The sequence below is a fragment of the Haliotis rubra genome, unplaced genomic scaffold (assembly GCF_003918875.1).
Source record: "Haliotis rubra isolate DU_JTF1 unplaced genomic scaffold, ASM391887v1 Scf350, whole genome shotgun sequence".
In the NCBI taxonomy this organism is placed as follows: domain Eukaryota; kingdom Metazoa; phylum Mollusca; class Gastropoda; order Lepetellida; family Haliotidae; genus Haliotis; species Haliotis rubra.
The window spans coordinates 485369-511247 of NW_025767025.1; the positions used below are offsets into that span (position 1 = coordinate 485369).

The 25879-nt window shown below is 39.3% G+C and overlaps 1 protein-coding gene across 1 annotated transcript in view; it reads left to right on the forward strand.

Annotated features, from left to right (window-relative positions):
- The window catches only part of LOC124285041 (plexin-A4-like), a 124008-nt gene that overhangs the window by 14340 nt on the left and 83789 nt on the right, over window positions 1-25879 (forward strand). Inside the window, exon 2 of the mRNA XM_046721182.1 lies at window positions 5766-5846. The gene's annotated coding sequence lies outside the window, so the exon portion shown is untranslated. The remainder of the gene's footprint in view (window positions 1-5765; window positions 5847-25879) is intronic.

Sequence of the window (25879 nt, forward strand, 5' to 3'; positions counted from 1 at the left end):
ACTGAAAGTCAAGTCACCCTGTCATTGTGGGTTGTCAGTTTGTAGTTAATTTGTTATCTTTCACATTTTTTATTTCACCTTGAACAAGGCCTTTCTGTTGAAATTTTGAAGGAATAATCCCATGTTTGTGAGTCTTAAGCTTGCTTGCAAATTCAAATCCAAATTCAAACATGGCTGCCACTATTTCTTCATAAGCCTTGTGGTTCTGTTTATTAAGTTGGTTCTTAATGAGTTCAGTGAAAGGATTCGCATGGGTTCAGTGTTTAGTACCTAGGATAATCTAGGCTGCAGTGTCATGAGGGGTTTTGAACTGTTGATGTGTTGTGTTGATAGAAATCAATGCATGAAGATCCGGGGTTAGAATTGATCTTCAGTAACCCATGCATGTCAAAAGAGGCGACCAGCACGGGATCGGGTGGTCAGGCTCGCTGGCTTGGTTGACACATGTCATCGGTTCCCAATTGCGCAGATCAATGCTCATGCTGTTGATCACTAGATTGTCTGGTTCAGACTCGATTATTTACAGACCGCCGCCATATAGCTGGAATATTGCTGAGTGCGGCGTAAAACTAAACTCACTCACTCATTGTCTTGGTTGACACATGTCATTGTATCCCAATTGTGTAGATCGATGTTCATGCAGTACATTTTTCTGGTCCAGACTCCATTATTTACAGACCACCGCCATATAGCTGGAATATTGCTGAATGAGGTGTAAGACAACTCACTCACTCACTGACAGAAATCAGTTATAGAATTGGCTGGAGATGATGACAAAGCAGAAAAGTACTGTTACAGAATACAAAAATGCTTTGTGGTAGAACTTGACTTAAAGTAGGAGCGGCCACAAAGTGACCTGGGCACGTTATCGTAAAGTGATCTCGGCTCTCTCCACCACTGTCGGAAGTCTGTAGGATGTGCAATCATCTTAAGACTTTCTTAAGTCCACAATAACTTAATGGAGTTACGATCAGCTCAGCACTTACATCAACTAATGTCAAACTGGGGGTCAGGGCGGTGGGGTAGCCTAGTAGTTCAGGCATTCACTCGTCACGCCGAAGACCCAGGTTTGATCCCCAATAGGGTACAATGTGTGAAGCCCATTTCTGGTGTCCACCGCTGTGATGTTGCTGGAATATTGCTGAAAGCGGTGTAAAACTAAACTCACTCACTCACTCACACTCAAACTGTGAGTGTTATGGTTGTCTAAACATGACCACCTTATTAAGAATATTAAGGTATGGGACTCATTCTCGTATAACTGTTGTAAGTCTGTGAGTAGGAATCATCTTAACGCTGAGACTGATGCAAGTCTATGAGAACTTTGTCGATGCTGTAAATAATGTTAAATAGGATACTTGTTTATAGAGTCATGACCAGACAGCACTGATCATGGTTGATGCTTTTAACCTGAGTTAACCTGACTCACTTCATCGCCAGGCGTTGTGATGTTGTGTTGTTAATGATTGTATTAAATATCATTCACTCATCCACTTAGTGACTCAACTGATTAAAACTAAAAGGAACACATCCTTTTCAAATATTTGCAGATGAAAATGTATCTCTACAATCAGAGCTCCAGATAAGATTTAGCTCATGTGGGTACTGTACCCACTGTATTTTTTTGGAGTGGGTATTATGAATGTTGAGTGGGTATTTCATTTTCCGTTACCCACTGCTTTCAAATATGTGCGTATTTCAGTCACTTTACTCACCTAAGTATTATGTCATTGAGCAAGTTTACTAAGCAGGTATGTTCTGCCTTATGTCATACCTAATCAAAACCAACTTAAATATAATGGAAATTATTTCATAAAAAATCACTCATCCTATACTGACATTACAACACTTGTCCTATACTAACAGTACAACTTGATAGCAATCAATGTCTTTTTCATTACACAAGCTATTTTTATAAATATATTCCGTACGCATTTGTTTTAAACTTTTTGCGTATCTAACATTTTAAATGCGTAATTGGTATGCAACAATTATTTTTCAATGCGTAATTCTATGCGTATTTTACCCGGATACACAGCTTATCTGGGCCTCTGCTACAATGTAGTTGTTTTTGTAAGTTGGTTGGTTTGTTTGTTGTTAAATGACACACTCAGCAATATTCCATCTATTTGGTGGCGGTCTGTAAATAATCGAGTCTGGACCAGACATTCCATTGATCAACAGCATGAACATCAATCTACGCACCTGATCCCATTAGTCACCTCTTTCGACAAGCATGGGTTACTGAAGATCAATTCTAACCTGGATCTTCATGGGTCTTTTTGCAAGTTAATGTCACATTTACTCGTCTCAGATATTCTGTTGGTTACTGTCTGATACTGTGATTGAGTGAACTCATCTTGAGTATATCAGGGAAGTTTGTGTGGAAAAGGTCCCAAGCTGATTGTGGATTGGTTTGGCTTAGATGGCGACTTGGCTGATTGTGATTCAGGTGGTTACACTGTGACTTGGTTCATTGCCATCATGCAAAATCATGGAAAATTGCTTCTGTCAACTACTTTTTTCCTGGCCCTGGCTAATATATTGAAGATCAGTTCTAACCTAGAAGGGGTGGAGGGGTAACCTAATGGTAAAATCTTCCGCTCGTCATGCTGAAGACCCGGGTTCGATTCCCCACATGGGTGCAATGTGTCCCCCCACCATGATATTGCTGGAATATCGCTAAAAACATTGTAAAAGCATACTCACTCACTCACACACTCTAACCTGGCTCCTTATGGGATAGTGCATGCATGCATGTCACTATATATGTGCATATGACATGGCAGGGGGTGGAAATAATGGAAATAAGGTTCAGTATATCACTTTGTGTCCTCTATAGTGTTTTCTTGTTGATTTTATCATAATAACGCTGGAAGGTCAGCTGGACAGGCACAGTGTGATATACAAATTTTGCTTGCCCAACAGAAAACACTGGATGAAGGCCGGGCAATGGGTTATTTCCACCCCTGTATGGACAAAAGGTTCAGTATACTGTGTCTGAGTGGGATATCATGGCTAAGTGCGGGTGAAAATGAAGCGGTATCAACCCCTGCAGGGATCTATACAATGGACTTTAAAACGATCATTAGTCCAGATAAGTATTATGCACACACACACCTCACACTTTCTGCAAGTGAAATAATAATTCATGGAACATTAAACCCCTTTCAGCTTCAGGGGGATAGCTTAGTATCTCATATGGCTCGCACTATAAACTTTGCATCAGTCTACACGAGAACAAGCATGCACACCTCACCCATGCTATAAGCATGTTAAACCCTGTATCGCCCAGTCTATAAACCTGGCATCAGTCTACATGAGAACAAGCATGCACACCTCACCCATGCTATAAGCATGTTAAACCCTGTATCGCCCAGTCTATAAACCTGGCATCAGTCTACACGAGAACAAGCATGCACACCTCACCCATGCTATAAGCATGTTAAACCCTGTATCGCCCAGTCTATAAACCTGGCATCAGTCTACATGAGAACAAGCATGCACACCTCACCCATGCTATAAGCATGTTAAACCCTGTATCGCCCAGTCTATAAACCTGGCATCAGTCTACATGAGAACAAGCATGCACACCTCACCCATGCTATAAGCATGTTAAACCCTGTATCGCCCAGTCTATAAACCTGGCATCAGTCTACACGAGAACAAGCATGCACACCTCACCCATGCTATAAGCATGTTAAACCCTGTATCGCCCAGTCTATAAACCTGGCATCAGTCTACATGAGAACAAGCATGCACACCTCACCCATGCTATAAGCATGTTAAACCCTCGTGACGCTTCAGTCTATAAACCTGGCATCAGTCTACACGAGAACAAGCATGCACACCTCACCCATGCTATAAGCATGTTAAACCCCGTATCGCCCAGTCTATAAACCTGGCATCAGTCTACACGAGAACAAGCATGCACACCTCACCCATGCTATAAGCATGTTAAACCCCGTCGTATCGCCCAGTCTATAAACCTGGCATCAGTCTACACGAGAACAAGCATGCACACCTCACCCATGCTATAAGCATGTTAAACCCTGTATCGCCCAGTCTATAAACCTGGCATCAGTCTACATGAGAACAAGCATGCACACCTCACCCATGCTATAAGCATGTTAAACCCCGTATCGCCCAGTCTATAAACCTGGCATCAGTCTACATGAGAACAAGCATGCACATTCCTCACCCATGCTATAAGCATGTTAAACCCTCGTGACGCCCAGTCTATAAACCTGGCATCAGTCTACATGAGAACAAGCATGCACACCTCACCCATGCTATAAGCATGTTAAACCCTGTATCGCCCAGTCTATAAACCTGGCATCAGTCTACATGAGAACAAGCATGCACACCTCACCCATGCTATAAGCATGTTAAACCCCGTATCGCCCAGTCTATAAACCTGGCATCAGTCTACATGAGAACAAGCATGCACACCTCACCCATGCTATAAGCATGTTAAACCCCGTATCGCCCAGTCTATAAACCTGGCATCAGTCTACATGAGAACAAGCATGCACACCTCACCCATGCTATAAGCATGTTAAACCCCGTATCGCCCAGTCTATAAACCTGGCATCAGTCTACATGAGAACAAGCATGCACACCTCACCCATGCTATAAGCATGTTAAACCCCGTATCGCCCAGTCAGGTTACAGCTATCTACAGTAAACCAAGGTTATAATGAACTTAACGGGACAGTCTTATTTTGATTCGCCTGAAATGTACAGCAAGTGTCAAGGACCAGTCTGTTTTATTACAAGCACGTTTGTTATATTGGTTTCTTGTATATTTTATCACTGAATGTCTTGTATCAGGATTAGGTCCTGGTCAGGTGCCACTGATTCACAATGTCAAAGTTATGAATACACTGGCGATGAGGTGCCTGAGTTTGAGAGTCTGGGTTTGAATCCTGGAAGGGATTCAACCTTACAATAATACTAGAATCTGTACTTTACTGAGAAAGTGTAGGAACATTTGTTGCAGTATCAAAGTTGTCTCCTGTCCTATGCAAGACTCAATGGTATTTAAGCACATTGAGGCTTTGGTTATGATATGCTTTAAGATGTTGGGGTCAGTTAAAAGTGAGGGAGTCCATTTGTATGCTACTTATAGCAATATTCCAGCAACATCACGTCAGGGGACACCAGAAATGGGCTTCACCCATAGTACCCATGTGGGAATCGAACCTGGGTCTTCAGCATGACAAGCAAATGTTTTAGCCACTTGGCTACCCCACCCCTTGTTCGGATAAACTAAATAGAGAGGTTGATAGCACAGAGCCATACTGGCTTGTGTTGTATGTTGACCCACTGACAATACAGTTGGTGTAAACCAGACAGCACAGTTTTTGTAAATTTTGCTAATATTTAACAAGGATATTGCAGAATATTTTGATATTTTCCCTTACATAATTATTATTTAGTACTACCAAAGGGAGTGCTTCTTAAAGACAAAGCATACAGTTAATAAGATATTCGACCTTTGTGTGCTCTTTTCAGTTCAAAGGAAATGGGACGGATCCTTATAGATTTTTTTTTATTTAACTTGTATATAACTTCATTTCAGAGACAACTTATTAGCCAAAGACAAGGTTTAAACACTGCTCACAAGATTATGGAAAAAGCCCAATGTTTGTTTGAAAGATTAAATGAACTGGGTCAGTTTTAGTATAATTTGGTCTGTTTCATATTTTCTTGATGAAATGATCTGTACTGTCATGTGAAAAATCATTTTGTTTTCTCTTCAGAACACATCGTCACATGCCATAAGCCTGCCAGAGTAGTTTCCCTTTGACCACAAGGGAGAGCCTGTTGTTACTTCTGTGTTGGTGAGTGTTGTTTGTATGCCTAGTGTTTACAACAAGTGCCAGTTTTTCATCTTTTTCAATTTCATTACCAGAAGAAGAAAAATACAAATGATTTAGTTAATATTCTGATATTTCATGAGCTTGCATCAAAGTATGCTGAAATTGCCTTTGGGTTTCCTTATGAAAAGACTGGATGTTGTTGGTACCCTGAAGGTTTGAAATATGAAATATGACTTATTTTTTAGATCATACAGTTAGAAGTAGCATTTATAATGTCTTCAGCAACGATCCTTTAATGAGTTACATATATTTTGCTCTTGATTGCATATATATTTGTTTTTGAAGTTTGTTTAAATTTTCTCTATTCCCCTTGTTCAGCTTGATTAGATTGCTTAAATAAAAAGATATGACTAAATTTGTTACTGATATAATTGCATAAAGAAAGAGGTCATTTGATGATGAGAAATAAAAATGATTCAGGATTTAACTTCACTTAGTTTAACCTGTGCTAAATTTTGCTTCTTGTAATTTTGAGAGAATTGTTTCATGTAGAATTTAGCAATCCTTAGTTGTTGTTTTTTTAATTATCAAGTCTGAGTGTTAGTTATTATAAAACTTGCATGGATGTACAGATGTGAGAAACCAATATTCTGCTTTGATAGTCACTTCCCAAAGAATAAGTGATTGATGATGATGTCATAGATTATATAGACTTGTAGTCATGGCGACGCAGGGAATGTTTATGGAGTCATTTTCTACATTTGGGATTCATGAAAATATTTTGTCAGTAAAATGATTCCATTATCAATTATCGCCCGCTTAGTGCGAAGCGGGGTATATGATATTAGGCTCTGTCTGTCCGTCCATCTGTCCATACGTATGTACGAATTGGAATATCTTAAGAACCGTTGACTAGGTTCTTTTCATACTTGGTACCTAGGTTCATCACAGTATCATTGAGTATGCGAAAGGTCCCAGTCAGGTTTGGTAACCTTGACCTTCATTTCAAGGTCACAAGGGGACTTCAACGTTTTACCCTCTTCAGCGAGATATCTCAAGAACTGTGCAGTGATTTTCTTCATATTTGACACCAAGCTTCATATAGGGTGACCTTCATGTAATTAGTCTCTTTGAAGACTTTAGCATGTTAAGATTGTCAGCAAGATAACTCAAGAACAGGTTCACTGGATTTTCTTCATAGACTTTCAAGACTTCTTGAATGTTTTTTGATAAGCAATTTCTTTATTACTATTTTTTGCATATTTCATACACCGTGACATTCATGTCAAGGTCAACGTAAGTCTTTCATTACTTTTTAAGTTTGATTTGATCATTTGTGACGGGGGATTATGTCACCTTAGTGACAACTGCTTGTACTAATTCTGAAAGCATATTTTGTGAAATTGTCCTGTGTTGGTCACCTGTTAACTAATCAATTCCTAACAAACTTAAATATGAAGAAATGGTGAAATACACAGGTGATTATTAATCTATCGTAATTCAACTTGCTGTCAAAACAACTGCAAGTGTGTCTGTTGCAAGAATGAACAGTGACAGTGAGTGAGTGAGTGAGTTAGGTTTTACCCCGCGTTTAGCAATATTCCAGCAATATCAGGCGGCAGGGGGACACCAGAAATGGGCTTCACACATTGTATCCATGTTGGAAATTGAACCTTGGCCTTCAGCAGGACGAGCAAACGCTTTACACTTTAACTCTTCGAGGCTTACAACACAGACACGCACGCATGCATGCACGCACGCAGGCACGCACGCACGCACGCAGACGCACGCACGCACGCACGCACACACACACGCACACACACACAGTCAACTCTCATCTGTTACCTCTCTTAGTGAGTGTCTTACACAAAATGGTTTTCTGTCTCCAGCCTCTGATTATAAAGCTACGGTGCTTCTTGCAACACAAGGACTTACTTATCACAGGACAAAGCTGTCATTTTGGGGGATACTAGGCAAGGTGTGCCATGTTTCCAAGTTTTAGATCATTCTGTTATCGTTATTAGCATTCCCTACGAAGACTGAAATTTTACTGAAAAGTCTGTTTTCTTATTCCAAGAACAGAAATCTCATCCAAAGTATTTAATTCCTCTCTGGGTCATGCTTGTCGTAAGAGGCGACTTACGGGATTAGGTGGAATGAAAGTGTCTGCCATTTCTTTTTCATCTGTTAAATTTAGCAAAATATTTTGGCCAGAAAGGTGTCTTGTATATATACTACCCATCAAAAGTTTAGACTCCCTAATCTAAATGTAGCCACTTACTTCAGTCATCTGTTCTAAACTAGATTTTTCTAAATATTCCATGATGTTTAAAGGTTCTGTTTACACATGAACTGACGTATTGAAAAGATTATCGTCATGAGTTCAATAAATCATGAAACTCAGTGGAAATTGGCGAATTCTTAACAAAACTTTACACCAAAATGCAGCTGTTCACATGCACGATTTTGCAGATGCTTTTCAGAAAAATGATGCATGATCCTCGTGCAATTCATCTGCATAAGGTATGCAGTTGGTTCTCCCAAGTTAGTGGAGAAATTCATCTACGATGTAACCATATCTATATATATAACATATAGTGAGTGTTTTAAGTGAGTCTGACCACCTCCGTGGTGTAGTGGTTAGAGCGTCCGCCCAGAGAGCGGAAGGTCGCGGGTTCGATTCCCCGACCGCGTCATACCAAAAGACGTTAAAATATGGCACTTGTTGGTCCCTGCCTGGCGCTCATCATTAATGGGTACAACAAGGACTGGTCGGCTCGGAGTCAGTATAATGTGTCTGAGTGGGGTATTCGTGCTTCACTGCAGCATGGTATCTCAGTGGGCTAGCACTATAAAACCAGCTTAAGTCTGGGCTAGTACAAGCAGCCGCACATACACATACACACGCATGCACGTGGTCATATGAGCGAAATATTCTCAAGCACGACATTAAAACCCAATTTCTCCTCACCTTTAAGTGAGTCTAAATTTTTGATGGGTAGTATATAATATATCTTGATATTGATATTGTTAGAATGACAAGTATTTATGGATGATCAACTTCTTTATTGTACAATCGCGACCTTTCAGTATAAGCATGAGCGATATAAGTATCTATACTGAAATGTCAGTATTGCACAATGAAGAAGTTGATCATCCACAAAGACTTGTCATTCCTATTACTTGGGCCAAATAAAAAATGTTGTGGTTGAAATTACACCTCTTTCAAATTTAGGGTTGGTAGGTAGGAATTATTTTTTTTACATATTTGTTTTAGAAGTAAAGTACAAACTTATAACACATTCATCAATGTGTAATTGTTTATTTCATCAAGCTTGTGGCCATCATGTCGACTTTCTCTATCAGAATGACCGATGTGTGTTGTTGCCGGGGAAAAAACCGATGGTATCTGAAAGTTTATTTTATTATTACCGCTTTAAAAAAATAGGGTCGGCACCAGAATTCAAGGGTCGGTCGGGTAATCGGAAACACATGATATTTTTTTTAGGCCTTATAACTTCCAGAATGCCTCTCAAACTGGTCATTGATATTGTTGCCAGTATTCCAGTAGAAGGGAGGTAACTCTTCAGAGACTGAAAGTCAGGAGGCACATTAGGGTTCTCTACAGGAACTTGATCTGTTTTTCTGGCCTTTGTCTCTCAAGTGTTCAGCGAGGTTTTGTTTCAGTCTAAAAATATTATGAGGCAAACTAGACTCCTGCAACCAACTTTTTGAGGCAAGCGTTTCATAAACATGACTCCTTGACAGAAGCGATCTTGGTGTCCCCTGCTGTGCTAGTGCTGGATCAGAACTGAACCAGATGAAAAAACATATTCACGTACCTTTCTTTTATAGCTGTGTCTTACTTTGAAGGACTGAATGTTTTTATAATGCCGTCAACAATATTTCGGCTAAATGAGGGCAGTCTGTAAATAATTGAGCTGGTAAATACATCTTTGAGACTGTTGCTTTTTTGGCAGCACAGACAGGGCAAAAATATGTGTGTGAGATCTCTGTACAATTGAACAATAAATCCAGGTTTGCCTGCATGGTGAAAAAAAGGATTGGGACAATTTAAGAAAAATGAAGTTCCAATTACACAAAATACCTGGCTTGAATTGCAGATGTTGAAAGAAAAAGCAGATCAAGTTTGAACTTAGTTGAAGTTGATGAAGTAGAAAAAGAGGAGCTGTGACGAGTCTGGAACAGGATCGCCTCATTTGTCTGGCTACGTGTGAATGTATGGCGGGACAGGAGGTGGGCTGGATAACACGAGCACTACTTCCCTTCCCAGCTTCCCGATCGTAACTGTCAGTGTATCGTGTTGCTGTGGTGGTCTGTGAGGACCAGGAAGGGAACTCTTGGGCTGAACTAGTCACATTCATGAAGACTGTTGCTCAAGCATGAATCTATGGTTTGCCAGGCCCAGAATCAATCAGTTGTCATGGGTCAGCAATCTCACTCACTCACTCACTCACTCACTCACTCACTCACTCACTCACTCACTCACTCACTCACTCTGGAACACTCACTCACTCTGGAACACACTCACTCACTCTGGAACACACTCACTCACTCTGGGACACACTCACTCTCTCACTCTGGAACACACTCACTCTGGGACACTCACTCACTCTGGCACACACACACACACACACTCAATCACACACGCACTAACCTATTCGAGGACTGTGACATGACGTGAAAAGACGTGATCAGTGTTCAAAATTGAGAATAAAGGGAAAGAGTCCTTGTCAGGACCTAGATTTTAAGTTTAGTTAAGGTTAAAGTTTCAAAACTTATGCAGATAACTTATGGTGATGAAAGCACCTGCCTGAACCATCAAATGTGATATGATTTGAAGTCAACAAACACAGATATGGCTTTTAATATCGGTTACAAGAATCAGCCAATTATCAGTTCACATTAGTGAACCTCGACTAGTATCAATTACAATCACCTCGATATTTATTCCAATCTGCTTTATGTCAACATTGTCTCAGCTTGCTGCACATTAATGTAAATGTATACAAAGCCCAAGATGTTTTATTGTACAAAGCATCCAAACAGATGTGTCCAAAGTCTGTATTAAAATAAATGTGCAATATATTTCCATAATTCCAGTTTCTCTTACATGCTCAGTGTAAATAACAGTTGTTAAACAACATGTATATGATATGGGATTAGTAACATCATTATTTAAACCACAGACAAAAACCATTATTGAGCTCTGCTGACCAAGATATGAAAAACCTAAGCTTTTTGTGATGAAAGTTAAAGGGACGTTTGAGAATATGTTGAGTTACCAAAAGACGTTAAAATAGTACTTGTTTCGACAACAAGGACTGGACAAAGTATATAATGTGTCTGAGTGGTGTTTCATGCTAATGGCAAGTGGGCTAGCTATGAAGTCGGGCTAGTACAAGCAGCTGCACATTACACATAGCTTTTCCATATGAGTGAAATATTTCAAGATGACGTGTTTCACCTCACCCCACCCCTGAAGAAGTTTAACGCTATGGTGTTAAATTGTATATTGCAAGAGTTTATGTATAACTGAAGTAGTTCTTCAGGACAAAATGTGAAATAATCTGGGAACACTTTTTCACAATATGAAAAGTGGAGGAACTGGCAGACAGGTTTTGTGAAATAAGATGAAGCAATTTCACCAGTTTGCAAGAACTGTGTTTCACTGTGATAAGTTCGCAAGTGAATGTGATAACAAGGGTTTAATTTGGTATGATACAGACATATAATTGTTTGATTAATACACGTTAACATAGAAAGGTCGTGTAAGTTGAAAAACATAAATGTTTGGTCTTATTTTCTGAGGATGTTATGTAGGGTAGCCTCAATGTGAAAGCTTTCTCTCATCATAGTGAAGGCCTGGGTTTGACACCTAGCATAAGTTCAGTGTTGGAAGCTTAAAATTCTTGGAATTCCCTGCCCTGAGTACAGTGGTAACAACTCACATACTCCCTTTATGCTTAAACACAAATAATTCAGTTTGGGCTCACCAAGGATGGTGGTGTTTTTGCACCACAGTAAAATTCTTAGGGCTTTGACAAAAAGCTGGTAATGAGATCCTGGAAACAAGTATCTGTATTGTGTTGTGCTGTTTATTATTGTGTTGTGTTCAGTTTTGCTGTATTTATTTTAACAAAGCTGTGTTTAGGCCTTCAAGTTCAGTCCCCGCTGTGATAGATAAGATAAAATATTTATTGTGCAAACGTTCCATACAGAAACAGTGACAATATTCTATAAACTACATAAACAAGATATATAATGAATCACATATATATGATGAGCAACAAAACATATAATAATACAGATGTGTATGATAATAATAATAATGGCCTAGGACAATCAGATCTTCTATATTTGTTTAAAGTTGTACATGAGGTAGCAAATAATTTCTATACTATTTGGATCATTATTTCTAAAAAGGAGGTTAAATTTTTCAGTGGTAGTAAGTCTGAGAAAGTTATTAATTTTAGAGGAAAGGGAGTTAAATAAGGACTTTCTTGCATCTGAATATTTAGTGCAACACATGAAATGGTGTTCTTCATCCTCAAGGACAGCATTTATCACAGAGACGGTCCTCCACATTGCTGGAATATTGCTAGAAGCGGAAAAACCATACTCAGTCACTCCTTCAAGATTACAAGTTTGTGCTTAAGAGAACCTATCCTAAAATTTTATAGTTTTTGCTCATAAAAGTTGGGACCACCCAATTCTTTCATATAACTGAAGTTAAGCTGTCAAGCCATGACAGATTAACTATGGCAATATGAAAGAATTGGATGATCTTTAACTTCTTCAGAGAAGTTTATTGAGGTTTTCACTCTTTGAATCAGCCAATAGAGGGCCTCCAACGATTTGTTCACATCTGAAATTAATTGCCCCTGGACCATAAATGTAACCATCGGACTGGTACTCAGGTGTTAGATGTCAAAAACTATATGTCCTCCTGTACTATCATTACCATATCTTACTTGAATGTGACTTACAACTTCCTTTATAACATCCCAGAGAGTAGGTATTAAATCTATTTAAGCTGTTTTTAACTTGATTAGTATTCATCAGTGACACGCCTTTGGTGAGTTGGTGTGATGGTGGTATGGCCGTTAAATGGCCCCCTGCTGGTGTGGGTCCGGACCGATATCACTTATATCACTGGACTGACTGATCTGACTGCATTTGTCGGCAGCCCTCCTTTAACCAGTATACTGCTTTATCACACCTCTTGTCTGTGCAGCATTTCACACTCAACAAGGCTGGTCAAGGGTAAAGGAACAGGTTGAAAGCCTCTGAGAGGCTTCCTGTAGACCCTCTGAAAACTATTCTCTGTCACTTGGGCAATTGTTAACATTGTTTCTTAGTCCAGTGACCCATATTTTGTCATGGAATGCAATTAAATTAGAGAGCTTTTGATTAATGTCTATTTCTTCACTGTAAGACAGTCTGTGTTAAAAATCAATATTTTAGGGAAATACAATAATGAAGTTAGCCCATGACAAATTCTTGTATTTTATTTTTAATCAAGCAAATTAATATAAGCCTTGGCCTATCTCAGTGATGAGAGTGGATTCCCCTTGTTAGAGTTGATGAAGAATAGGGCAGGATGTTTGCATTGAATCATATGGAAGGTTTAGTACAATATGTTGCTGTGTAGAAGGAGAGATTTTCGTACCTGGATGGGGCTGTGGGGTAGCCTAATGGTTAAAGTATCCTGGGTTCGATTCCCTACATGGGTACAATGTGTGAAGCCCATTTCTGGTGTCTCCCACCGTGATGTTGCTGGAATATTGCTAAAAGCAGTGTAAAACCCCACTCACTCACTCGTACTTGGAATTCGGGAGTTATGAAGGGGAATCACTTTATGCATGGGTGAAGATCTCACACATTTTTGCAGCTTTCACTTTCAGCTTCTATTAATGTTGCCCATTTCTGGTGTCCCCACCGTGATATTGCTGGAATATTGCTAAAAGCTGCTTAAAACTCACTCACACTCACTCATTCACTCTTTTGATGTCACATAACATTTGATAGGTAGCCTGACACTGATGTTGTTTGACAATAAAACTTTACATTTTGTCTGAAATACCTGTTCAATAGACCATAGTTTTATATAATGTATCACCATTTGTATCTGGTTTTCTTGTTCATGATATATATCTTCTGCCAATATAATTGAAATAAGACTCGTCTCGATCCAGATTTCAAGCCAGTAAAAGAATTCAGTATCCATCAGAAGTAAGCAAATGCAGAATCAACGCATATCGGTTATGCATTTAGTATATCAGATATTTGTATCACTTCATTTGTACTATGGGGGTGTAGTGTGGAGCATCCGCCGAGAGCGGAAGTGGGTTCGAAATAAAACCAATAGAGCGTTAAAATATGGTACTTGTTGGTCCCTGCCAAGACCCGGTTCAAGGATCCCCACATGGGTACAATGTGTGAAGCCCATTTCTGCTTGTCCATGGTACCCAGTGTGATGTTGCTGGAATATTGCTAAAAGCGGCGTAAAACCAAACTCAGTCAGTGTATTTCTTATTTCTTAGAAATCATCACTTCATTTGTACTGGCTGGGACTAAAACTCTGCTGGCCAATATGTTCTCTAGATGCATACTTGATCACTTCATAGGCTGCTGTCACGCAGCCACATGTGGATGTTGGTGAAAATTGTAATTAGTTTCCTCATTCTTACATAAGAAAACTCCTAAAACTTGCTGAACATTGCTGTTCTATGACTTCATCGCAGACCTGCAATGGTCACAGTTGTTTGAACTCTGTGTGGAATGGTGCCAATGGTTCCATGCCGGAACTTTGTCACTGAATCAATTGATGCACAGAATATGAACAAATTAGTCATATCACATAGATCTGTATGTGGAACAATGACAGAAATATTCACCAGATGCAACAGTGACGTTTGTGTTAATCACTGCTTTATTAATTTGATCTGTACTTTCGAGAGTCAAACTGCTGGAGTATCCTTGTGAATGTGCCTACAGTGAGGGCAGATTTCCATCAAAGTGATCTGACGAATCATCTTAGATTGTTTGACCCGTGAAGATCCGGGTAGAATAGGTCTTCAGCAACCCATGCTTGCCACAAAATGCGACTATGCTTGTCGTAAGAGGCGACTAACGGGATCGGGTGTTCAAGTTCACTGACTTGGTTGTCACATGTCATCGGTTCCAAATTGCGCAGATCGATACTCATGCTGTTGTTCACTGGATTGTCTGGTCCAGACTCGATTATTTACAGACCGCCACCATATGGCTGGAATATTGCTGAGTGTGGTATAAAACTAAACTCACTCACTCACTCATTCTTCGATCCTCTGATAGGTGTTGCTTCATGCAGCGGGTGTAGCACTAAACACAAGTAAAACCAATCAAAATTATAGTCAAAAATGTGCTAATTTTTATTCCACAAAGAAACAACTGATCCATATTTCCATGCATTCAAGGTTGCAGTTCTGTTTAGATTGTACAAAATTTACAGCTCCTGTACTTTAATACAGACTGAAAAAGACTAACAGACAGACATTTTAAATTCAATAATGTGTGCCATAGGCCCACAATACAAACAAAATACAATTATGCATAATACACACATGCTGAATATAGGGTGAAGATTGAAATTCAAGATGAATTATTTAATAATGGTTGATTTACTTCTTAATTTTAATACAGTGGAGAGGAATGTACTTAATGTTTTTATATAATTAATTTTGTTACAGGTAATTAAACACTCAAACGTTTCAATTGTTGGCGGCTGAGTCTGATGGCACAACCCCTGTACTTTAGTACAGACTGAAAAAGACAAAGAGCTCCTATATTTCAATACAGACTGAAGAAAGGCACATCTTGTACTTTAATATAGAGTCAAGGTTCCACATAGATTTTTCTTATGAACAAAGCCCATCTGGGTTGTCGGCAAGATGAACATGCTGTAGATGGTGAGTTTTGTGTAGTCGGCCATGATGTTCTTCTCCAACATGATTTATCTCCAGCATTAGGGGAGGAGGATCGGCCATCACAACATTACCGCGATTCACCTTCGCTAATGGCCTCTGATCCATCTACACACTTCATACCTAATTATTTCTCATATTTCTGTCATAAAGCCTTGCCACCACCGTTGAAGCTTGGTAAAAAATGAAAAAATTGAATTTTAAATACTTTGTTAGAATTATTGTTAATATTATTTTGTCTGTTCTTTGATAATTGTTTAATATTTTTTACTGCCTTTAAATGGTAATTGATGTTCTTTCTTTTGCAACATTTATTCATTTGATGTGAATCTGATTATGTAACATTTGTTTGAAGTTGTTTTTGGTTTTTATGACATGTAATGTAATTTTCATGCTTGGAGTATTTTTGTGTTTTAAAATTATTCACCACTCAAACAGTGGGAATTTAGAATCATAACTGACACCTCAGATATGCAGAGTCCCAAGAAACTTTTGAAGTATCTCGTAATAATGTATCAGTTCAGAGTAGTTATGTTTTATTTCAACATCACAGTTTTATTGTCAGCCATGGAGTGAGTCAGATCAGAAATGTGAGTAAGAGACATTGGAAATACTGCAGATGTAACATCGTCCATCACAGCAAAGCTGGAGACATAATTCTTACATAAACCCATGCCATTAGATGGCATGTGTCATGGTAGTGTCTTCAAGCTATAGTTCAGTTCATAGTGTGGCCTACCTTGTTTTGTGTGAGAGTGAAAACAATACTGTTTTGATTAGGTACTTTTTGAAGTCTTTCTTGTGAGTGAGAGACGTTTTATGCCACTTTAAGATGTTCCAGCAAGGGGACACCAGAAATGGGCGCTGGGGACACCAGAAATGGGCTTCACACATTGTATCCATGTTGTGACTCGAACCCAGGTCTTCACTGTGACGAGCACCCTTGCCACCCCTTCTCATTTATTAATGTATGCTGAAAATGATGTAATACCTTACTTACAGCTGTTGTGATGCACTCTTGTGGTTAATACATTACTTATTACACAGGCCTTATATCCCCCGCAGTGAATTAATGTTTGAAGCCAATAGCTGGTGTGACTCACTCACTCACGCACTCACTCACTCACTCACTCACTCACTCACTCATGATTAGCTGTTAATGGCAAACAATCACAATACAGTCTGTGTTAAACACCTTCGTGCCTTAACATGGCACTTTTGTATCAGAATAGGCCCCGTAAAGATCTGAGATAGAATTGATCTTCAGTAACCCATGCTTGTCGTCAAAGGCGACTAATAGAAACAGGTGGTCAGGCTCACTGACTTGGTTGACACATGTCATTGTATCCCAACTGCATAGATCAATGCTCATGATGTTGATCACTGGATTGTCTGGTCCAGACTCGATTATTTACAGACCGCCGCCATATAGCTGGAATATTGTGCGGCGTAAAACTAAACTCGCTCACTCACTCACTTGTATGAGAATAGAATTGAAGGTCATTGGAAAGATGACCATCAGTTCATCTTACCAGAAGTTTGCTAAATTCTTGCTTTGTTTCCGTGTATAAATATGCACAGTTGTCAAGATGTTGCCTAACTTCTGTCCAAGATAGCCCCAAGTCACCACATATCTACATCTTGTCTTTATATGTTTATTCAAGTTGGTCTTTGGGGAATCCAACAGACACATTCAGGTTTCTTTCATGTTTTGAGACCGACATTAATGTGGCTTTATTACTTGTAACTCTGGAAGTAAGTGGAAATGAAGAAAGGATAGATTTCTACTTGAGACAGTTTTACTGAAGTAGACATTGCTAGTGGTTGCTTATCTGCTGATGTGTGTCTGGTCTTTGAAGGTCATCTTCTGTGTATTTTGTAATTGCCAAGTAATGGTGCAACACTGTGTGTGGTACATCTGCTGGGATAAATATATCAGTGTCCATAGACATCAGACAGGATGTAACTGTGAAGGCATCAGACCTGACTGAACACACTCTGTGAAGGCATCAGACCTGACCTGAACACACTCTGTGAAGGCATCAGAACAGACTAAACACTCTCTGTGAAGGCATCAGACCTGGCTGAACACTCACTGTGAAGGCATCAGACCTGACTGAACACTCACTGTGAAGGCATCAGACCTGGCTGAACACTCACTGTGAAGGCATCAGACCTGACTGAACACTCACTGTGAAGGCATCAGACCTGACTGAACACTCACTGTGAAGGCATCAAACCTGACTAAACACTCCCTGTGAAGGCATCAAACCAGACTCAACACTCACTGTGAAGGCATGAGGCCTGACTGAACATTTCTGTGATTGCATTCTGTGACATCATCTGTCCTGACTTAATCTTCCATATGAAGGCATCAGACCTGACTGAACACTCACTGTGAAGGCATCAGACCAGATTGAACACTTCTGTGATTGCATTCTGTGACATCATCTGTCCTGACTTAATCTTCCATATGAAGGCATCTGATGGCACTGCTGGAACTCCAGAGCAGGATAACTATGGAACCCTTGAACTGATGGGACTGACAAGGACCCCCTTCATGCTGGGCCTATTGTCTGCCAATGAATTATGACACCAGAGAGGTGAAGTTAATTGAACATGCTAGGCTCCCCATATTTTATGCAAATTTAAGAATTTCGCCATGTTCGTCCTCAATTAGTTTGATGCCACAGCCAACTTCACTTGTACCAAACATGGGAAATAATTACAGAATTACATTAGGAACATTCTTTTGAAGTTTCATCATTATTTTTTTTTAACCTTGCTATTTCTAAGCCAGGGGTCAAATTTATTATGAAGAAGATGAGAATGCTGGATGAAGGAAAAAGACCTCAGGTCAGGTAATAACTGAATGTTGATCTTTTTCATCTGACAGGGTAGCAATTCATTGTCTTTGGATCTCTGAGACATTGAATGAATCTGAACAGGATGCCTTCAGAGGCATCAGAAGTAGCCACAGCTATGAGAGGAGTCTGATCTAACTGAACACATGGTCAGTGGCATCAGACCTGGCAGTGACTGTGAACACATTTGCAGTGATTCCATGTATAGTCCTGAGATGGTCCTCCTTAAGATGTCTGGGTTCCTGTGTGTTGAGTCCCCAGCTGGGGTTTGATGAAGCGTGGTGAGTGTGTTCATTACATGTGACCTGCCGCCAGTGGTAATCAATAGCTTAGCGGCCATCTCACTTGACAGGAATCGTTCAGTCATCCCAGTCTCCTGCATCCCATCACACACCCGCTCTTCTGAGAGTTTAGGAGTTTATGAAGCAGAGCATTGCTTTTAAAAGTCTGTAATGACTACCATATACCTTCTTTTTCTTGGTTTGGAGGAAATTGAATTAACACATGATCTCTCTTAGCAAGTAACTGCAAATGTCAACTGTCTTTCAAAACGCTCCTTAAAACATGGTAGATCTGATTAACTGGTTAATACGAACTTCCACAGTTAGGTCACTTTGACAATATCTGTGTAAACACTTGCATCAGCTTTGAAGGATGGGAGGGTAGCCTTGTGGTTAAAGTGTTGAATCGTCTCACTTCTCTTGGACCAGGTTCGATTCCCCACATTAGGACAATGAGTAAGGCTCTTTTTTTGCAGTCAAGCTCTGTGATAGTGCTGGAATTTTTTGGTGAAAATAGCTGTCATTCACTCTCTCTCCTCACTGAGATGAAAGTTTTTACGTATTTCAGTGGTCAATATGTCACCTTTCAATACAGTTGAACCTCAGTTATTGTAATAGATTGAGGAACTCTCAAAATGTGTCTTGTGATGTGTCAAATAAGTTCATTTTTGTCAAGTGTGCTGGGTGATGTAAGGTACATGCATTTCGCTCACTCCAAGAAGAGAAGATACTGTTATCCTTAGATCGCGTTGTTGCACTGAATGCAGTGTTTAGTAAACAAAAGCTTTAAAGAAATTTGAATAATGTTTTCCCCAATTTGCCTGGCAAGGGCACTTACCTCAAGATCCTTGATAAATCTGTGGGTTTATATCTGAGCCAGTGTTCATCCCTGAACAGTTCCAAATTGCTAATGCTGCAAGGTTTTACCTTAATCTACTAAACTAGGCGGCCAGAGAACCTGCAATTCCTAAATTCTAGGGTATTCACTGGAAATATGAGCATGCTGTAAAGAAATTAAATGTGTTGCATGTTCTGTCGGATTTTAAAATTACAGGACTTTTATTATTTTGTCAAGAATGTAGTACATGGAATATTATGCATCCCCCAAGACGCAACATATGTATGGTTTTTTTTGTCCACTCCATACATTTGCACAAAATGGATGCACATTTCTGCGTAATATACAACCCTGTGCTGTGTTCTCACCGCTTAATGGCTTTCAAACTGCCATGGGGGCCAACTGGTTAAAGCGTTCACTTGTCATGCGGAAGGCCCAGGTTCAGTTCCCACATGGGTACAATGTGTGAAGCCCATTTCTGGTGTCCCCCACTGTGATATTGTTGGAATGTTGCTAAAAGCGGCGTAAAACCCATTCATTCACTCACTCACTCAAACTGGGATGATTAAATATTGACTGTGACTCTCACACTCTCATGTTCTGTTTTGATTTTACTGAGTATCTATATGTTCAAATGCTATTACATTGAAGTGTGCGTTGACAGCTGATATTGAGATTATCATTTAACTAAAACCTGTTAGTCATTGGTTTGGATCAAGGTGTTGCTCTGATTATGACCCTTGGTCTTATTGCAGCATATCTTTAATGACCAGTTTCACTAATGTGGAGAATATCAATGAATTGCTTCACCTTTTCTGCACTTTGTGCTGTTGTGACAAGCATCGTATGACTGAAATTCTTTTCAAAGAAACCCAATTCTCTTCATGCATGGTTTCCGACCGCCTCTGTGGTGTAGTGGTTAGAGCGTCCGTCCGGAGAGCGGAAGGTCGCGGGTTCGATCCCTGACTGCGTCATACCAATAGACGTTAAAATATGGTACTTGTTGGTCCCTGCCTGGCGCTCGGCATTAATGGGTACAACAAGGACTGGTCGGCTCGGAGTCAGTATAATGTGTCTGAGTGGGTTATTCATGCTTCACTGCGGCATGGTTTCTCAGTGGGCTAGCCCTATAAAACCAGCTTCAGTCTGGGCTAGTACAAGCAGCCGCACATACACATACACATGTATGCACGTCGTCATATGTGCGAAATATTCTCAAGCACGACGTAAAACCCACCTCACCTCATGCATGGTTTCCAAGCACGTATAGTCACAACCTGGCTATTTTGCTAAATGAAACACAATATACCATTGTGCCTGTGTTAAGTTGGCGCATATATTCTCATAACAGGAGGAGAGCTGTGGCTAAGTCAAGGTGGTGAGTTGAGTCCCCTTGTCTTGCCAGGAAGACAACCGTGTCAGCACAACCGTGTTTCTAGGTTTGTCATCAATTAAACCCATGCTTGTTGGTTTCATGAAGTTGGTTAATGTCCGAGACCGGTATCACTTTGGGTTGTCCTACATTAAGCGAACACACCTTAATATGACTGGAATACTTTTAAAAGCGGCACAAACCAAACTTACTCATGGAAGGATCAAGTATAAGTTATCACAACTTGTCCCAGTTTAGGTTTACATTTATGTTATTTCCAACTGGGGACAGTGGGTAGCCTTGTGGTTAAAGAGTTTGCTTGACAAGCTAACTACAAGGCTACCCATCGCCCACAGTTGGAAATAACATAAATGTAAACCTAGATGTAAACGTAAATGTAAACGTAAATGTAAACCTAGATGTAAACGTAAATGTAAACCTAGATGTAAATGTAAACCTAATGTGAACCTAGATGTAAATGTAAACCTAGATGTAAACATGTAAATGTAAACCTAGATGTAAACATAATGTAAACCTAATGTAAACCTAAATGTAAACCTAGATGTAAACGTAAATGTAAACCTAGATGTAAACATAAATGTAAACCTAATGTAAACGTAAATGTAAACCTAATGTAAACCTAGATGTAAACGTAAATGTAAACCTAGATGTAAATGTAAACCTAGATGTAAACGTAAATGTAAACCTAATGTAAATGTAAACCTAATGTACGTAGAAATGTAAGATGTAAATGTAAATGTAAACCTAGATGTAAACGTAGATGTAAACCAAGCCAAAGATCTGGGTTCGATTCTCCACATGAGTTACAATATGTGAAGCCCATATCTATGTGGTTGTCATGTATTCCACTATGTTTTTCCCCAAGGTTGTGAGTTATGATCATTGTAGTAATGATCCTGAACCTAAGTGTCACTGAGAGTTATATAATGATCGTGGGTATCCCACCTTCTCCGTTTATTTGTCACGTTAAGTCTGATTGATGATACTGAATTTGTTTCATGTTTAAGTGTATCTACAAAGTCATGTACATTAGTCATAAGGAGATTAGTTTCAAAGGGGACTATTCACAGGATTACAATATTCCACACTTTAAAAAGTTTAACCATGAATCATTCTGGTATCTTGTATAAGAATTGCTCAATTTCAGACTCCAATGTAATTATGTCACTTTTTGTCAAACAGTGGATGCCCATGTAGAGGGGATGGTATTTTAAGATATGCATATTTCATTAATTGCCGATAATCAAGTTAATGGCTTATAAAACCCACAAAGGGATATTTGTGTAATAAAATTCACTCCCCAATAATCAGTTACATAGCAGATTATGGAACACTTTGATAGAGAACTACAAAATCGTAGAGTTATCGCCACATAAAAATTTTGCCGATACTGCGTCATTTATTCCTTTGATGCCTGGATAATACCCACGCTCCATGCACAATAAAATTCAAACTTTAATTTTGATAATTTGGGAAAAATAAAACAGAATTTACTTTGATGCTGTTGAAGCTGACCATCAACTATGATTAAAATGCTTTTGAATGCATCTGTCAAGAGTTTTGATGAAAGAGACGCCTTGCATGTCGTCCTTTGTGAATAATGTACTGATATGCTTTTTGTGACATTGTGAATGTTTTGCGTAAGAATTTGCATAATTACTGTAATCTAAAGGACATAAATTCATCTCTGAATGAGGTAATAAAACCAAAGACAATGCGAACCAGGAAGGGGCCGTTTCCAGCACATTTTGGCTTCACAGTTAGAAACAGGCTTTCCTGTGCTCTTCTGTAAAGGCGCGCCCCCTATCAGGGCAAGATGAACCTACGATCATAAAATACGGCATTAGTCATAGGGGAGGTATATGCAGACCAGAATGTAATTTTTCGTCTCGATGACACGGTCCAGATGAGTAATAAAAAGCCCTCGCGTAAGATCAATCGCTAGATTTATAGCTGAATGAATTCATCTGTAAAACTGCATTTTAGGCCACAATTGATGGAAAATCAATCAAGTTTAAATTTTCAGCATTGCGTCATTGTCCCCTTCCAAGCAGCGTAATGTTTGAAAATTCGACTTCAAAAGAATTTGAGAATGCCCTGTTTGTTTGTTAGAGGTAATGAGTCTCGGCCGTGCTTGTGTTGCATTCAAATTGTGATAATTCCTCCTGTCCAATGTAGTTGACTTTAAATGAGTTTCTTTGGTGTGGAATAACCCAAAGACTTCTTGCAAATTATTTTTCTATTTCATGAAAATTAATTTTGAAATAGGTTTTAATTGAACATCTTTTAATTTTATTTTCTAAATTAAGATGAAAGGAGGATTATATTTCAAAAGGAAACCTTAATCCAGATTCCAGAAGTTGTTTGAAGGTTCTCTCAGGCTTTGCCATTTGTTAAATTTTAATCTCGGCCTTTTTCGTGTGATCAAGCAACATTGAAATGAAGCACTTATCCTATTTTCGAAAGACATTAATTTTCATCTCTTTCCACATCAACATTACTTTCATTTGTGCTTAAGTTTACCAAATATTTTCATTGCTCTTAATGCACATTAATCTATTTCATATTGTAAATGGTATTCCTTGAGTCTTTACTTGGTTGTGGCTGTCATAATTAATCCATTTGTGGAAGCATTTGCACATGTGAAATATGCTTCATGGCCATGATGGCGACATGCTTCATTCAATTGTTAATGGCGAGGAAAATGTTGTGCTCCCTCTCCCTGCTTTCTAAATACCCTCTCAGATCGGTAACACGTAGGACTTGGCATAACCTTGCGAACAGACTCCCAAGGGGCCAAAACCATTAAAGATATTTTAGGGAGCCATTGGGAAAATGTTAGTTTCACACAACTGGACCTTTCTTGGCAGCCATGTTGAAAAAGTCATTGAAGGTTATTTCTTGATTTTCACATTTCTTATCAAAATGACTGGAGGAAGTAGCCACAAATATTCGTTCACATTTAACTGAATGCTCTGAATGGAGAATCAGCATGAAACAAAATCATGAACAATGAAAGTGATTCTATTCACATCCTAATTACATGACTGGGGTAGTCTAGTGGTTAAATCGTCCGCCGAAGACCGGGTTCGAATCAGCACATGGGTACAATGAGTGAAAATCGGTGTCCCCTGCCGTGATATTGCTGGAATATTGCTAAAAGCGGCGTAGAAACCAAACTCAGTCATTCACGTCCCAATTACATGATGTCACTCAACGCTCAGATACCAACTGGACAGCAGTCGGTGTTGAATGAACTTCTTTGAACTGTAAAGTTTGTTGTACACAGGTATTTGACAATCGTAAAATATAAACATCTGTTGCTGTAATGTTGGAAAGAGCTTGCATGTGATAATTGAGAACAGATTCATCGTTCAGAAATCACTGTTAAGCTTGGCTATTGGCAAAGCTATCTTGTTGGGGAGCTTTTTGGTTCAGTCTCAGCTGTTATCTAAGTAATTATCACTAAATGAACTATTTTACAGTGATTATATTATTTTCTTTGGAAGTTCTGTTTTGTGATGTCAGTATATCTGTCCTGTTAAGAGAATGTTTTAATTATCTTAAAAGATTCGACCCGTGAAAATCCGGGGTAGAATAGGTCTTCGGCAACCCATGCTTGCCACAAAAGGTGACTATGCTTGTCGTAAGAGGCGACTAACAGGATTGGGTGGTCAGGTTCGCTGACTTGGTTGACACATGTCATCGGTTCCCATTTGTGCAGATCGATGCTCATGCTGTTGATCACTACTGGATTGTCTGGTTCAGACTCGATTATTTACAGACCGCCACCATATAGCTGGAATATTGCTGAGTGAGGCATAAACTAAACTCACTCACTCACTCACTCACTCACCCAGTAACAGTGTCAACAACTGGTTGTTGATGAAAGGGTTAATTTGATTTTAAATGTATTGAAAATACTTTGCCATGAACTAAACCAATACATAATACAGAAATAATTTCATGTTGTCAATGTAGAACCTTACTAAATTGAATATAGAAATGAAAGTGCACCTCTTTTATTATGTCACTCACCTCATTGTGATGCAAAAAATAATGACAGTACAGATACAAGAAAGTACAGATTCTAGAAGCTTTTCTAAGTTGAGTCTCATCTGGGATTCGAACCCCTACTTTCAGCATCCGGGAACTATTGTGGGTCATGAGGAAAAGGTCCCTGACCCTAAGAGTGAGTGAGGGTTCAAATCTCAGGTTGGGCTCAACTGAACCAAGATACTAGAATCTGTACTTTAGTGAGGACTGACTGAGTTTGGTTTTACGCCGCTTTTAGCAATATTCCAGCAACATCACAGCGGTGGACACCCGAAATGGGCTTCACACATTGTGCCCATGTGGGGATTTGAACTCGGGTCTTCGGCGTGACGAGCCAACGCTTTAACCATTAGGCTACCCCACCGCCCCTACTTTAGTGTGGAAGTGTTATCCCAAATATAACATGTTACATTTTATGCTACCTATATTAGGAATAACTTAATAACCACATACTGGTGTTGTAATGTTAGGTTTTACATACTCATTATTGCAAAATGCCCATAAATAATGGTTGAGAAAGAAGTACTGTTTCATATATTATATTTGGGAATCCGCTCTCTCAGTTCAGTACAGGTTCCAGTAGTTTTTGTATTTGAGTTCCATCTGAGATTAAAACCCACACTATCAGAGTGA